General features: G+C 45.0%; 1 protein-coding gene across 2 annotated transcripts in view; it reads right to left on the reverse strand.

Moving 5' to 3' along the window:
* LOC147418472 (CBL-interacting serine/threonine-protein kinase 9-like) overlaps nucleotides 1-15858 on the reverse strand; it is a 42067-nt gene that overhangs the window by 11522 nt on the left and 14687 nt on the right. The window lies entirely within an intron of this gene.

Here is a 15858-nt window from a genome sequence, read left to right on the forward strand (position 1 = left end):
CCCGCGCATGCAGGACCTCTCCCCCCCCCCCCCCTCTCTCGCGCCATCACTCTCCCCCCCCCTCCCCAGCACGCACTGCCCAGCTGCCTGCCCGCTGCCTGTATTCGGACCAGCGCACAGCCACAGCCAGCCCGCCCGCCCGCTCGCCTCAGCCTCAGCCCGCGCCACCCCAACTGCGCACTCCCAATTCTTCCGCCTTGCTACCCCCACCCCCTCCCCCCGGGTCTTGCTCAGCTGAAGTCGTCCGCATTTTCAGCGTTTTCGGCGAGCTCATCCAATCGAGGGCCTCATCTCCTCATTGCCTTCTCGCCCTTCTCCACGGCAGCAGACACAAATGGAGGCTCATGCTCCGCCCCAGAGGGACTCCTCAGAAGTCCCCCTCACCCGACCCTGCAGAGCCCACCATCCGACTTGCTCTTTCACCGACAGAGCAAGCGAGCCTCGCAGTAGAGGTGGAGCGCCTCCAAGAGACCTCTGTCATCTGCAAGATTCTCGGCACCACTAAAAGCATCTCATCTCCCAAAGGCTAGCACTAAAAGGGTTGTCCATATAATCTACCACATCAGCAACTAGAAGCGCAAAACGTGGATCTGTCCATACAGTGCCACCTTAGCAACATAAATTACAAAAGTGTGTACTACAGGCCACATCAATATGTCAGCGTTGGATGCAAGCGTCCATATTGTCCTGCCATGTCATCAGCTTCATACGCAAGTCCTTGTGTGTGTGTGTGTGTGTGCGTGCGTGTGTGTGTGTGTGTGTGTGTGTGTGTGTGTGTGTGTGTGTGTGTGTGTGTGTGTGTGTGTGTGTGTGTGTGTGTGTGTGTGTGTCCTACTTTACCGCTAGTAGCTTGGGCTCCATCGGATGGGGTCCCATATGTTGGACTTTAAATATTTTGGCCCACTCAGCGAGGACATGTAAGTCGGTGAGAACTTTGTCTTCTTCTGCTGCTTCTAGGGTTTAAGCCCCTAGGCCGAGATCTACAAGTCGGCTAGGGTTAGATATGGGGAACCCTACCCCACTGTGTCTTCAGTGGCTTGACATGTCAGCAGTTTGTGACATCCCCCCTTCTTCAAAGAAGCATAATCGTCAGTGATTACAGTATATCTGCAAAACAGCTCAAGTAAGCTCAAAAATATATGAGGGTCATTCCGAGTGACAATCAGTTTTCTCATTCCATATCAAAGCTCTTGATATTTTGGCGTAGCAAGATTAGCCAGTACACCCAGACCGCGTTGATCTGTAACGGGTGTCTTGATGTACTAAAATTACATACCCAGGCAATCTCACCCAAATAAGGAATATTCAGTGGTTGGCATATCAAAATGCAACACAAATGCTTGCATATGCATGTTACAAGACATAGAAACATATGACTAGTCACCAATGAGCACTCCACCCGCAAATAACCATCCCGATCCAGGCCATGAGATGTTCAACGACTCCCTCATCACTTCTCCCGCAAATATTCTAAACAGATACGTGCCATGAGATATAGAGGCCTTTTACAACCAAACGGCCCTCAGACCGAAGCCTGCATCGCTTGGAGGTGTTGCGAGTAACCACTACTCAGACTTCAATACTCCCCTTGTAAAAAACCATACAGGTCCGGGCCATGACTAAAAACAGTACTTTTCAAACATAAAATACTCCCCCCGCAAATAGCCACAAGGGTTCGGGCCATGAGTATGTACAAGCATTCTTAAGCATCAATTCTCTTCAGTTTTGCTCCTGGGAGTAAATCACCAATCATTGAAACCAATAGCAAAACCAGAGTCGAGCAATCTCAAATCAGCATCAAGACAGGTTTCAAACAGATAACATCCATTTCAAACAGATTCCAAGCAGTATTTCAAACAAAGTGCAAAAATTATCTAAATACAAAGCAATTAGAAAATTCATTCAAGGTTTTGTTCGGATGGTTGAACTTTAAGGACGACTGGCTTGTCCTTCTAGATCACAGTGATGGGAGTGTCGCATCATTCTTGTCGTGCCAAGCCATGTCTAGGAGAGCATTGCACTTGCCCAACTTCATAATATGAAAATCTCCTTTTCCATGTTATCCTTGGATGGTGACTAGAAGAGCACCGATGAGAGGTAGCACTATCTGAGTTTTCTCTATGGCTAGCTCGGCTTCAAGTTATCTCCCTTGGGAATCGTAATCAAAGTTGATCTACTTCAGGAAGTTGGGATGGATAAGATTCTCAATAGCTCCCGGGTCAAAGAAGATTAGGGATTTCAAGCCACTGATTTTGCCATATGCTCTGCACAATTCATTTGAACTTTCGAGGTTTATGCCATAAATATCAGATACAGCCCAATATCAGATACAACCCAATTGCAAGTCTAGCTTGCTTGGCAAGAGGTGGTTCCGAGGCTCTGCCGGCTATCGGAGCAGGCATCGATTCGGCAAGTCGATTGGTTCGAAGGAGACAATTGAAATAATTATGCCCTGATTGAAAACATCCAAAACATCTGCCTTCTTGTAATAGTGTCCCATTGTTGAGGCATCAAACGAGGCCTTTGAGTTTAACTTTCACGAGAATCTAGAGAAATAGTTCATTGTGGTCAAGTATTCTGATTTGTTTGGGGTGTCTTTTGTAGACAATTGCTTATCAAGTTTGATGTGGAGGCCGGTGATCCAAAGACATTGCAAGAAGCGGTACGCTTGGCTCAACTCCAAGAGATGAAGCACAACAAGGGCAAGCTTAAGATGGCCTCAGGTAATGGTAATTATTCCTCTCATGACTTGTCTAAGGAAAAGGACAAGAATTCTAATGGGAATGGCAACAATAAAAAGAACTCTCCAAATTCTTCTCAATCTCAATCTAAGGGCGATAAATCTAAGGATAAGGGTAAAGGAAAATCTGATAAGCCTCAACTCACACCTGATGAAAAGATTGCCCAAGGAGTTTTAGGTGGTTCATTAGGTAGAGAGGAACAAGCATTGTATGCAAAAGAACGTCGGTGTTTCCATTGTTCAGTCGTAGGTCACATGGAAAAGGAGTTTGCTAAGAAAGAGTCTAAAAAGGAAAACTCTACTGTGTCGAATTCTGACTCTACCCCTCAAGTGAATGCCGTGAGTGTGGTAGAGCAAGAAGCTAAGCACTTTCGAAGAGGATGAACTCATCAAATGTTATGGACATGTTAATGGTTAAAGGGTCATTGTGTTGTTTGATTCTGGAAATTCTCACGATGTCAAAAGTGAATCTCTTGTGAAACGTGCACGTCTTCAGACTAATCCGATCCCCACCATCCCGGTGCAAGGATTTTTTCAAGGCATGGATGCTTCTCTTTCTCACGAAGTTAATGATGTCAATTTGATTGTTCAACAAACTCAGTTTACTGGTCGATTAGTAGTCTCTAAACTTGCAGGATGTGATATCATTTTGGGCATTAAGTGGTTTCATGTTGATAGCCGTTTTTTCGGCTCTTTGTAATTGCCACAGTGAGTTACCTCACCCTACCAAAATCACCCAAACACTCTGGCTATCCCTACCATTTCACTGTACATAGGCGTGCGTGAGTCACGGGACTTTTCCCATATTTTCTTAAAAACCCTCAGCTAGCTAGTCACTGGGCTAGGTGAGCCAAAAAAAATAAAAAAAATAAAAAAATAAAAGTATATTATGGCCTCATTGTGTGTAAATATTTCATTGTATATATGGCCTAAATATAGGGATTTTTTATAATTATTTTGGTATTTTATTTAAATATTTCTACTTAGGTGTGTGTTTTATTAAACCTATGTACACCTTCTTTCATCCTCTTACACCATAATTTTATTTTTTTGCCAATATGTACATACTCTAACCTCATATTTTTCCTTTATACAAATCACTCCCACATTTTCACCCTCACCCGCGTGAAAACAAAAAATTGATTTCTACTCATTGGTTACTTTTATTATATTATTTACTTGCATACATTTTCCTCTTTCACCCAAAATAATTCAAGGAGGGACCATATCATATGATTCCAATATCTTTCCATATCCATAACTCCTCCATATTTTTATTATTATTTTTACTCATTATTCTAACACCATGTGCTCATTGAGCTAAAGCCCATGAATAGTCCATACACTAGTCCCACCATGTATATATTTCTTATTTCACCAATAATCCTCCTCCATGCATGGGTCAAGGGCAACTTGAATGCTTTGTATTATAATATGACAAAGGAGGGGCTCACCTTTGGATGCATTGTACAAATTCAACAAAGGAGGGGACCACAAAAAGACTTTTGCAGGCCTAAAAAACAGGCTTTTTGGTGAGAATTTTGGCACCTATCTCCACTCCGAATTTGGAGCGGTGGTCAAAAGAGAAAATGTAGCCCACGCTCTGAATAATCACCCCAAATTTTTTCATGATTTTTGGAGCTACCAGCTGTGAGCTATGATTTTTTTAGTGGACCCCAGTTTTCCCATGCTATGCAGCCACACTCTCTCTTCCACTTTATCATTTTCCTCTTTCACACACACTTCTCCACTCATCATCCCCATCTCTCTCACCACTCCTCTCTGCACACTACTCACCTTCTCCTCAACCTTGAAGAATAAGAGAAACCATGGTGAACTCATACCTCCCACACACAATTCCATTCCAAAATTGACCACCTAGTCTCATTTTTCCTCCTCCAAATTACCCATATCTATCAAAAAACCACAAAATTCAGCCTCTTCTCTTAAAAGACAGCATCATGGTGGTTGATTACTCAGCTTCAATTACCTTGGCTCTCAAGGAAGGTCAAGAGTGGAGAAAAAATGTACCGTCAAAGCTAGTGGACCGTCAACAAGCGTCAAAGTTGGCTCTACTCAAGACACTTGGAGCATCAACCTTGTAAGAAATCCACCTTTTCTTACCTCTTAAGAGTTTTTCTTCCTTATTTGTATCCTACATGGATACTCCCATTGTAAATATTCAATTCCATTTGTAAATTAATACTAACTCTACTAACACTAACCCACTATGAAAAGTCCTATCACCTCCATTTCTCTCCTCTCTCTTTCCCCACCAACTTCTTGATAATTCCAAGCAAAAGAAATTAGATAAATTGCTGAAAATCTAACCCAACCATGGTTAGAGGAGTAACCCTAGCCTTTAAAATTGCTATAAAAGGAGGGTGTAGCTAGCATAAGAAAAGGCCATAAGCAAGAGCACTATGCTATAGCTTGAGAAGCCAAGCTCAACCTCTCTAGAAGGAGCTCTTGAGTGGAAGCTCATTGTCTTATGCATGTGCATGTGTTGTAATAGGGGATTAGCAAGGGAAATCTATGCCATTGTAAGAGAGAGAGTGATCATTCAATTGAGAGTAGGAAATCTATCATTTTTCCTACTAGTGTAAGCCCAACATTCGCTGAATCAAGGAGGGTGGATTTGGACTAAGCTTGGATACTTTGTCTCCCTTCCAACGTGAAGTAATGGACAACAATGATGCGTAAGTGTCTTGGTGTTTTCTTTTAAGTTCTTGATAGCTTGTCTCTGGTGTTGTCATCAATCTAGCCATAAATCCCACATACTGTAAGAGGGCGACAGGGTGGAGAGGACTCCCCTGGCCTTAAGACAGTGATTTGGGTGGCTTTTCTTGTGATGTGTTGTGGTGAAATTTACGCAAGCTATGTTGAACAAGTACTAATCTCACTTTGATTTGTCATGACAGATTTGTAAGAAGGTATTAATGCAACAAGCACCCCCTCCCCCTTTCTCTCTCTTTCTTAAATATATAGTTGGTTTGCTTGATCATTGCCGATACGTTTCGAAGCAGCCCGAGCACTATCTCTCTCTCTCTCTCTATCTCTCTCTCTCTCGTGTTTTAGTGTGTGAGAGTATTCCATTGGTGTTAGGGTTAGTGTAAATTCCTTGCTTGTTTGAGGGTTGCTCTAACGATTCTCCTCTTTTGCGTCCTAGTTCGCTCTTAAACTAGGTGGTGCCCCTTGTGTAGTTGGGATTTGGCGGTGGGTTTGTTGTTTTGGTTTATGTTGTGTTGTGCCCCAGCCCCATTGAGCAGCACGGGAGCCTTGAAGGGTGTCTAGAGGCCACTCTTCTTGTTGCCCGCCCCGGACCGCCTCAATGTTTAAGCCCATTACACGCTTCTCATCAATCACAATGTGTCACAGCCAGTCCTCATTCGAGGGAGAGCGGCATTCCCTCTCATTTCTCACGTCTAGGCTAAAAGAGAGCTACGTCGAGGATCCCAAGCGGCAGTCAGGAACATGGGTATTCTTGACAGGTATGGTGAGTTATTTGAAAAGTTTGAGCATTTGTTTCTCCATGATGATCTTCCCCCTACACTCCCTCCCAAGCAACCCGAGGATCATGTCATCGATCTAGTAGATGGAGCACAACCTGTAAGTAAGTTTCCATATCGTATGAACAAGGCTAATGAAGAGGAACTAGAGCGCCAACTAGGTGAGTTGTTGGATAGGGGTTTTATACGTCCCAGTGTAAGTCCTTTTGCTGCTCCGATTCTTTTTGTTCGTAAGAAAGATGGCTCATCGCGGTTATGTGTTTCAATGGGGCGGTGGTGTTCTCGAAAATCGATTTGAAGAGTGGCTACCACCAAGTAAAAATCGCAAAGCGAGACATCTATAAGACCGCCTTTCAGCCCGAACGCCGACACTACGAGTTCATTGTTATGCCGTTTGGTCTAACGAACGCATCGGATACGTTTAATCGCATGATGATGCGTATCTTCATTGATTTGGTCGGTAAGTGCGTGTTTATCTTTTTGGATGACATTCATTTTCTCCTCTTCTTGGGAGCAACATGCTATTGATGTGGAGAAAGTTTTAGCCCGCTTGGATGCTAACCATCTTTATATTGCAGCAAAGAAGTCGGAATTTTTTCTGACTACTGTGTACTACTAGTGTAAGGTGCAGCGGAAGTGAATGTTGAACTTAGCTCAAGATGAGTGCTCCGAATTGTGCTCAAGGGTTCCTTTTACTTACGGAAGGGAGAGCCTTCGTTCTTTTAGTGAGAGAGTGCAAATGATCACAAACAAAGTGGTAAATACTGTGAATGAAAGGCTGAGACTGAGAGATAGAGAGAGAAGAATACGACACCACAATGTTGTCAAACCCTCCTCCAAGGGCCCCTCTCTCGATGGCAAAAGAAGTCTTTGCTATTGATTGCACAAATCTCTACAATGGTCTAAATGCAATGGTCTTGCCGACGATGTCGACGACAGTGATGGCGACGACAAGACGAGCTGAAAACTGAAAACACTAAGGGCTGAAATCTGCAAATCTTGTATCTGCTGAATTCTGACTCTATCTCGGTGACGAAGGCGATGATGACGACGCGAGGACAATGCGCTGAAAACGTAGATGCTGAAATCTGCGAATAGCGGGCTGAATCTGCAAATGTTTGCTGATATGACCGTGCGGCGAGGATCTGCCTGCGGGAAGGTGAGATCTGCGAGGTTTGGGGGCTGCACACTGATGCAAAAATGGGTCTTGTCGCCAAGGAACAACAAACGCTAGGGCTCATCTGTTGTTCCAAAAACGCTAGGGCTGATGAGGCATCTGCTGCAAAAACGCTACGGAATCTGATGTCGATCTGCAACTTGCAAGACGTTGGGCTTGTTCTGCAATTGATGAAAAACACCGGATGGTCTTTGGTGGCTGTAAACACTAGGTTCCCTTGCCGGTCTTACTGAGAAGGTGCACTGCCAAATGCTATCTGCTGCCTCTTCTGCCAGAAAGCGCTAGCACTAGCTTTTCTTATATACTGAATTACCAGAATTGCCATACCCAGTTTCCCAACAAAGTCGCTTAATAATAATAAGTGAAAAATGGCTACAATAGGGAAAATGGGTTCTATGCACTGTAAAATGCTCCTGATGGGTACTGACTGTAATCTGATGATCATGTTGTGTGCAACCAGAGGAAATGCAACTACTCTAAGTGTCTGGACATGCAGGGTCTGCGAACAGACTCACAAAGGTGCCAGAACACTTCCTAAGCTAACCGAACCCTTGTCATGAAGTAGCTTGTCCACATGCACATAGGGTTAGATGTGCACGTGACAATTTGGGCTACATTCTCTCTCCCGAGGGTATTCGATTTGATCCCGCGAAGGTAAGTGAGGTAAGCGAGTGGCCTATGCTTGAGACGGCACATGATGTTCGCTCATTTTTGGGTTTCTGTCAAGCATACAGTTCTCACATTAGGCACTTTGCACATATTGCCGCACTATTATCCGACTTGTTAAAGGATGTCAAGACACGCCGTCAGCACGTTGTCATGATCGATGCTCCTAAGAGTGCTTTTGAAGCGCTCAAAGTAGTAGTCACCGAGGTGCCATGCCTCGTTCTCGCCTCTTGGGATGAGCCTTTTGAGGTGTGGACTAACGCTAGTAACATTGCCCTTGGCGTAGTGTTACAGCAAAACAACCGTCCAGTGCCATTTCTCTCTCGTTAACTCAATAGTGCTGAGACGAATTATTATGTTTATGATAAGGAACTTCTCTCTGTCATTCATGCATTAAAGCATTGGAAGCATTTTATGTCACAAAGTGATGACGTGGCTGCCGATATGATGGCCAGAAATCCTAAAACTGCAAAAACCCTAATCCTAACCCTAAGGGCAGCAGGGCTGAACCCGGAAAATGCGGAGGCATGATGACGTGGCACCGTACGGCAGAATCCGCTTTTTGCGGTGCAATCTACGGCAGCCAACGATGCTTTTTTGCTTTTTCTACGCAAATTGGAAAGAGAGAGAGAGAGAGAGAGAGAGAGAGAGAGAGAGAGAGAGAGAGAGAGAAGAAACTCTTTGCTTTAATTTTGAAGCTCAAGAGAGCTTGTGAGAGAAAGAGCCTTTGCTTTTATTTTCAGGCTTTTGACTTTAAGCTTTTGGGGCTCTGCTTTTGGCATCCCTTGTAAAATAAATAAGTGGATTGGGCTCCCACTCTGCAGAGCATCTGGACGCAAAGTCTGAGAGTGAGACCCAACCACTCTTGTACTTTGAACACTGATTAATACAAAAAGAAATACCGAAAGGGGCGCCAGTCTTTGGGGCCAAGATCTCTAGGCACAGAACTCCGCCAGGCCAGTGCAAATCTATTGTGAACTGTGAACTGTTTTGAAGTGGTTATTTGGTGTTGTCGTGATTGATTCTTGACTTGGAGTGTCCAAGTCTGTTACACTAATATCAAAGCACGGCCGATTTCTCTTCTACGGGAAATCCGATCCCAAATTTTTTTTTCCGCGGCACCTATGGCTTCAGGCAAGGATCAGTCGACTCCCTCTGCATCCAGAGATGCGGGAAGGGATCACAATGAAGATTCATGCGAGGAGTATGGCCCGCCTCGGCCTACTCAGGCGGAGCGTCGAGAGATGGAGCGTCGACAGTTGATCGACGATGCAACAAAGATGATGCTTAATTTTGCCAAGGACCCAAAGATGGCAAAATATATGAGCAAGACCTCTTTGGAGGAGGTGCATACGGAGTGGCAGAAAACCACACCACCACCACCGAAACCCGCTCTCAAGAAACCTCCTGTTCCCAAGAAGTATTCAAAGAAGGAATTAGAAGAGGTGGTGGATGCACGAATTGCTCAGCTTTTTGACGCGCAAAACAAAGCTAAAAAGCACGGCAAAAAGCAGAAGAAAGGCACTGACTTCCCGACTTATTTGGGTCGTCAGTCGACATTTGATAAGGCAAAGAAACCAAAGAAGCGTGTTCGATTTGAAGGAGTACCCAGTTCTTCTTCTTCTTCTTCTTCTGTCAGTTCTTCTAGCTCTTCAGATTCAAACGAAGAAGACAGAAAAGGCAAAAAGCGAAGCAAGAAACAACGCTTTGGAAAGGGCAAGAAAAAGGCAAAGAAGTCTAAATCTCGCCCAGTAAGTGACAGTTCTACAGAGGACTCGTCTATAGACAGTTCAGACTCTGATGACGGCAACTTTTATGTGAACAAGAAGAATTTTTATAAAGCCAACGAGTATGACTTTCTGGAAGACAAAAGCAAGAAAGTCCGAGAGTTTAAGGAAGGTGGACAATCAATCAAATTTGACACTTTTTCAAGATATAAAGATGCTTCGAAGGCTTTGTCTTTTATACAGTAGTTTGACATCGCTTTCGCGGAAGGATGCTACTCAGAGCACTCCAAGATTCGAAGAGCTTCCTCCTATTTTAAGGGGAATGCTCGAACTTGGTGGTCCACGCTTTTTTTAAACAAGACTGCGCCAGTTAAATGGCTGAAATTTAAGAATCTTTTTATTTCTTCTTGGCTGACTCAAGAGTATGAACGCGATATACGAGCTACTTGGAACCATCTTCGGATCACCAAGAGAGATACAGTGGATGCTTATTGCGAGAGATTCTCGAGCTCTTTTCTACCCACCTCTTCATTCAAGAAGATCTCGTTCAGAGAACAGATTGAGTGGTTTACCTTGGGTCTACCTACAGAGATCTGAGATCACTACTTGGAACAGAAGTCATCTTCTATTCAGGAGTTGATGAGTCATGCGGAACGGGGTTTTGCCATTCACTCTGGCAATCTGACCTACCCCACCGATGAGGTCATGACACAACGAGCAGAACAGACTTCAACGAATGAAAGTAGAAAGAGAAAGAGCAACCCAGAAAAGAAGGATGCACAACCCAAGCTTACTCCTCAGGAGAGAGCTTGCTTTATCAGGGAAGGGAAGTGCTTTGGATACGGGAAATTTGGACATATGTCCGCGAAGTGCCCTAAAAAGGCACAGAAAGAACGGAACGACAAGGACGACGAAAGGCCTGAGAGTTCGAGAGCAGCTGAGGAACGTGTAAGAAAAGGCAAGATGAAAACAGGACTGGTTCCAGATTGTGTAGGTACGGATCCCAACACCATGGACGAGAGTACAGAATTTTGTCGAGCTTGGGGCAAAGTGAAAGACCAAGAGGCCCTGATCTTCTTTGATGGAGGAGCCAAGGCCAACTTCATTCACCAGAATTGGCGGCGCCGCTCGAGATCACTCCCGATCGGATGGGACCACTTGCAGAGGCAGTTCTAGCGACACCCGGCAGGGACGTAGCCATTACACCTGTCATTGGCAAACTTCGGTTGCATTGTCAGGGGTATTTGGGGCATGAGAACTTTTTCATAATGCCTCTGGAAGGTTGTGATGTTCTCTTGGGAATTCCCTGGTACCACAAGAACAACGCCGTGGTCGATTATCGGGCGAGGAAAGCGACATTGACTACAGAGAAGGGCAGAACCATTGTACTTGACATTAAACTAAAGGGCGAGTCTGTCCCTATTGTATCGGCTTCGGCCATTTCTAAATTAATGAAATCCAATCTGTTTGTTTACTCGATCTTTATGAAAGAGTTGAGTGATGAGCATAGCAAATATGTCTAAACTTGATAAAGAACGCCAAGATTTTCTACACTCTCATGCCGATTGTTTCTCAGAGGGCCTCCCAGGCGAGTTACCACCTGCTCCTCCTGAAGATCATACCATTGATCTGATACCTGGAAGCACACCACCGAACCTGCCACCTTACCGTGTGAGCTGAGCACAGAATGAAGAAGTGAAAGACCTCTTGGAAAAGGTTCTTGTCCAACCTAGTACTTCACCGTATTGCTCTCCAATGTTGGTTTTGAAGAAAGACGGATCTTCGAGAATGTGCATCGATTACAGAGCTCTCAACAAAATCAACATCAAGAACAGATTCCCGATTCCTAGGATTGATGATATACTCGACAGATTACAGGGATCCTCATGCTTTAGCAGGATTGATTTAAAGAGTGGATATCATCAGATCAGAATCGCGCCGGGAGACGTCTACAAGACAGCTTTTCGGACGACTTTTGGGTTATTTGAGTTTTTGGTGATGCCTTTTGGCTTAACCAATGCTCCTGCGACATTTAACCGGATGATGGACAGGATTTTTCGAGAGCACAGGTGTCACCAGGAGGTGTATTTTTCCTATTGCCTTCCGTAAATAAGTACTAGATATTTTTATTTATTTTTATTTTTACTTGTTTTCCCCGGAACCCTTGAAAAGGTGCAAGTGGACATTGCATGGCCATTGTGAAACGGCTACGGCTGAATAGGTTTCTCACAGCGGGAGTCTCAGTCGGTCGGTCTGGGACTGGTCGGGCCAGTTAGCACTGAATTCTGATGAGTATGGAAGCCTGTGTGCGCCAAATGAAGTCTGGGCCACTCGGAAAGTCACTTATAACTTTATAAGTCAGTGGGAACTAGAGAATTAACTCAAAAGGGGCAAACTGGACACATGGCGGCTCCAGGCAGTTTTGCCACTTCCAGCATGAAGAGGGGCCCCCCAATTTGAGAGAGGAGGCTGATTTTTTAACACAAGTGACCTACAGTGTGTGTGTGAGTAGTGGGTGCAGGTTTACAGCTTTAATGGAAAGCTTGCCTTCTCCTCTGTCTCATGTAGCGCGATGATTTGCTCTCGTGCATCTCTCTCTCCCCTTTGGCACATATGGTAATGCCCCACTAGTTGGGCTACTCAGATGAACATGTACAGTTCTGGGGGTTTATGCGCGTTTGCCAAGGCAAGAGCCTTCTGAACAGGAACCGGATTAGCTAATTGCTAATTCCCCACAGGTACGCACAGTTCCATCGCGAAAGATTGCGAGTTTGGAGAATTTCTCGCGTGAAAACTCGTCCAATTCACAGGGGAACTGTCCCATTGTGTGCGGCAGCCCTTGGGACACGCGTAGGCGTGTTCGCTCCGCTAAAAACGATCCGAAACAGGGAATTACAGCCTGCTATGTTTTTCTGCAGGTTTAGGGTTTCGCACCTAAACTGCAAGGGAACACCGGGGGAGCCTCGTGAGAGCCTTGGGATGCGTGTACAGGCTTTGGGCACCCGGCAATGAAAAACAAGGAATTACAGCCCGCTGAATTTCTGTGACAGCTCACCAGAAAGCTTCCAGATAGCGAGGGAATCCGTCCTAGACAGGTGCTTTTGACCTACAGGTGTTTTTGCGCCGTTATGCTGCCAAAATCAGGTCGAAAACCTGCGTTTTCAGCCCTCGCCAGGTTTGGACAGCTTTGTGAAAGCTTGTGCGAAGTGGTCGGATCGTCTACCTTAATTTGAATAAAGAAATACCAAAAGGGGCGCCAGTCTTTGGGGCCTACAGGGTGTCGGTCTCATGTGCGCAGTGACATTCTAGTCGCTGGACGCATCTGTGTTCTCTTCCCTTCTCAGTGCTCTGTGTAAAGTTAACAGGTAATTGAAATAGTACCGCCCTCTACGTTGTACAGGCCGGTTATATGGTTCCATCGACGGGATAGTCACTTTTTCTTCAAAAAGTGCAGCGTGGATTGTTGTGGGGTGAAAGCAACACAGAGCTTGTCGATATGGCAGAGAAGAGAGACCAAGTACCTGAAGAGGAATCTTCCTCACATGGCACAGAGAAAATTCCTTCAACTCTTCAAGAAGAGGACAGGTTGTTTAGAACTCAACTGCATTGTTGCATGGACATGTTTCAGCAGTTGGCTAACAACCCAAGGATGCAGGAGTTCTTACAGGCTCCGACATAGGGTTTTCAGCCTCCTACACAGGGCATGACTGAGCCGTTGCAAGAAAAGGAGATTTCCAATGCGCAGAGGACTCATGATGCTCGAGGGAAAGCCCATGTGGTTGAGCAACTAGCGATGTCCAATGATCCAAAGCAACTTGCTTTAGCTGGACAGGAACCGTTTGTGAATGGTCAAGGGAGTAATGAACACGCTATGCGTCAGACCCTTCCATTACCTAATACTTATCCTAGTTATTTTGGAGGTGGATCAGTGTTTCAAGCTATGGTTGGACCTTCCACAGGTTATATGCCAGGGAATGTGTTCGGGACAATGCAAACAGGCATGGGTAACCCTATGTACGCGAACATGGGTGTCCAACCAGGTTTTCAAGGTGCCTACGGCCAGTTTCGAGTGCCTGGAACACAATTTGGTATGGCTTGTTTTTCGCAGCCATACGTACAAAATGCAGATATGACAGGTAAAACAGTTGATGCGAGTGCTGGAATGAACAATCATGGAGCACCACTGTTACAGGCACCTGTTTATGATAATGTGGCTCCTTTGAGTCAGCTAAAGGATTACAAGGAAGGTGGGCAGGGAGTGAAGTTTGAAACTTTCAGAGGAACTGAGGATCAATTAAAGGCTTTGACCTTCATACAGCAGTTCGATGTAGCTTATGCTGGAGGAAACTTCACGGAATCTTCAAAGATACGCAAGGCTGCCACTTTCTTGAAAGGGAATGCGCTTCAATGGTGGACCGCATTGTTGAACCAGGGTCAAGCCCCAACAACGTGGGTCCAATTCAAACAGCTTTTTGCGCCTGCATGGTTGACAAACACTTTTGAAGTGGATGTGATGACAGAATGGCACGAGTTGAATGCTAAACAGTGTGCGAATTTGGAAGAGTACAATAAACACTTTTGGGCCGCACTGTTACCAGTCACCTCTTACAGGTTTGTGCCATTGTCAGAACAGATTGAGAAGTACTGTTGCGGATTGCCCAAGAAAATCAGGGACTACTGCACAAAGACTATTGTCATGAATATGTTTCAGTTGATAGAGAATGCAAGAGTGGCCAGCAATCTGTCGAAGGGAGATTCCGATGGATTTAATAGCCACAAGAAAGGGTCCCAGGGCAAACAGTTTTCAACCAAGGGCAATGTTGCAACAAAGCCTTCTGAGCCTCCCACAAAGAAGCCCTCCACTGAAGAAGGTGATACGTCCAAGAAGCAGTCTAAGTCTTCTTCGGGACGAGGACAAGGACAAAAAAGGCATTTTTCAGGCAAAACTTTTGAAGAAAGGAAAGCTCTTAGGGAGGCCAAGAAATGCTACATTTGTGAACAGGAAGGACATTTTGCAAATGAATGCCCACAAAAGAAGTCACAGGATAAGGATGACAAGTCAGACCATAAAGGGAAGAAGTCAAAGCCAAGTGCAGGACTTGTTCCAGATTTGGTTGGAGACCAGCCAAACACAGATGCCACAGAGCTGTGCAGAGCTTGGGGCAAAGTTAGAGACCAGACAATGCTGGTTTTCTTTGATCCAGGAGCCCGTGCAAATTTCATATCACCAGAATTGGCATCAAAGTTGGGCATTCGTGCAGAGGAGATGGGTATGACAGGGGAAGCAGGTTTGGCATGCCCAGGTCATTCAGAGCCTGTTACTCCCATTTTGGGAAAGCTTCGTCTGCACATTCAGAGCTATGTGGATGCGGAAGAATTTCATATTATGCCACTTCAGGGCTGTGATGTGTTACTGGGTATCCCATGGTGTTACAGGTTACATGCTATGGTGGATACAACAAAAAGATTACCCTTGTACATAGAGGAAAGACTCATGTCCTTGATGTAAAGCTTAAAGGCGAGTCTGTTCCAGTTGTTTCTGCTTCTGCTATTTCATCTGTAATAAAGAATCATCTTTCTACGTACTTGATCTTTGCAAAAGAAGTACCTCAAGTTGTATCTAATTTGTCTACCTTAGATAAAGACAGGTCAACTTTTTTGAGTGGTTTCAGTGATTGTTTTTCGGACTCTTTGCCAGGGGAGTTACCTCCTGAGAGACCTGAGGATCATACTATAGATCTTGTGTCAGGTTCTAGTCCACCGAATAGACCACCATACAGGGTTAGTGTAGCCCAGCAGAAAGAGATTATGAGTCAGGTCAACGAGCTTTTAGAGAAGGGGCTGATTCAGCCCAGTTCATCCCCTTTTTGTTCGCCTGTACTCTTAGTGCAGAAGAAGGATGGTTCATGGCGCATGTGCATTGACTATTGCGCCTTGAATAAGAATACCATCAAAAACAGGTTCCCCATACCGAGGATAGATGACATTCTTGATCGGCTTGAGAGAGCGTCATTGTTTACAAGGATAGACCTAAAGAGT

Source organism: Adiantum capillus-veneris, chromosome 30 (assembly GCF_014529385.1).
Source record: "Adiantum capillus-veneris isolate H3 chromosome 30, ASM1452938v2, whole genome shotgun sequence".
NCBI classification, from domain to species: domain Eukaryota; kingdom Viridiplantae; phylum Streptophyta; class Polypodiopsida; order Polypodiales; family Pteridaceae; genus Adiantum; species Adiantum capillus-veneris.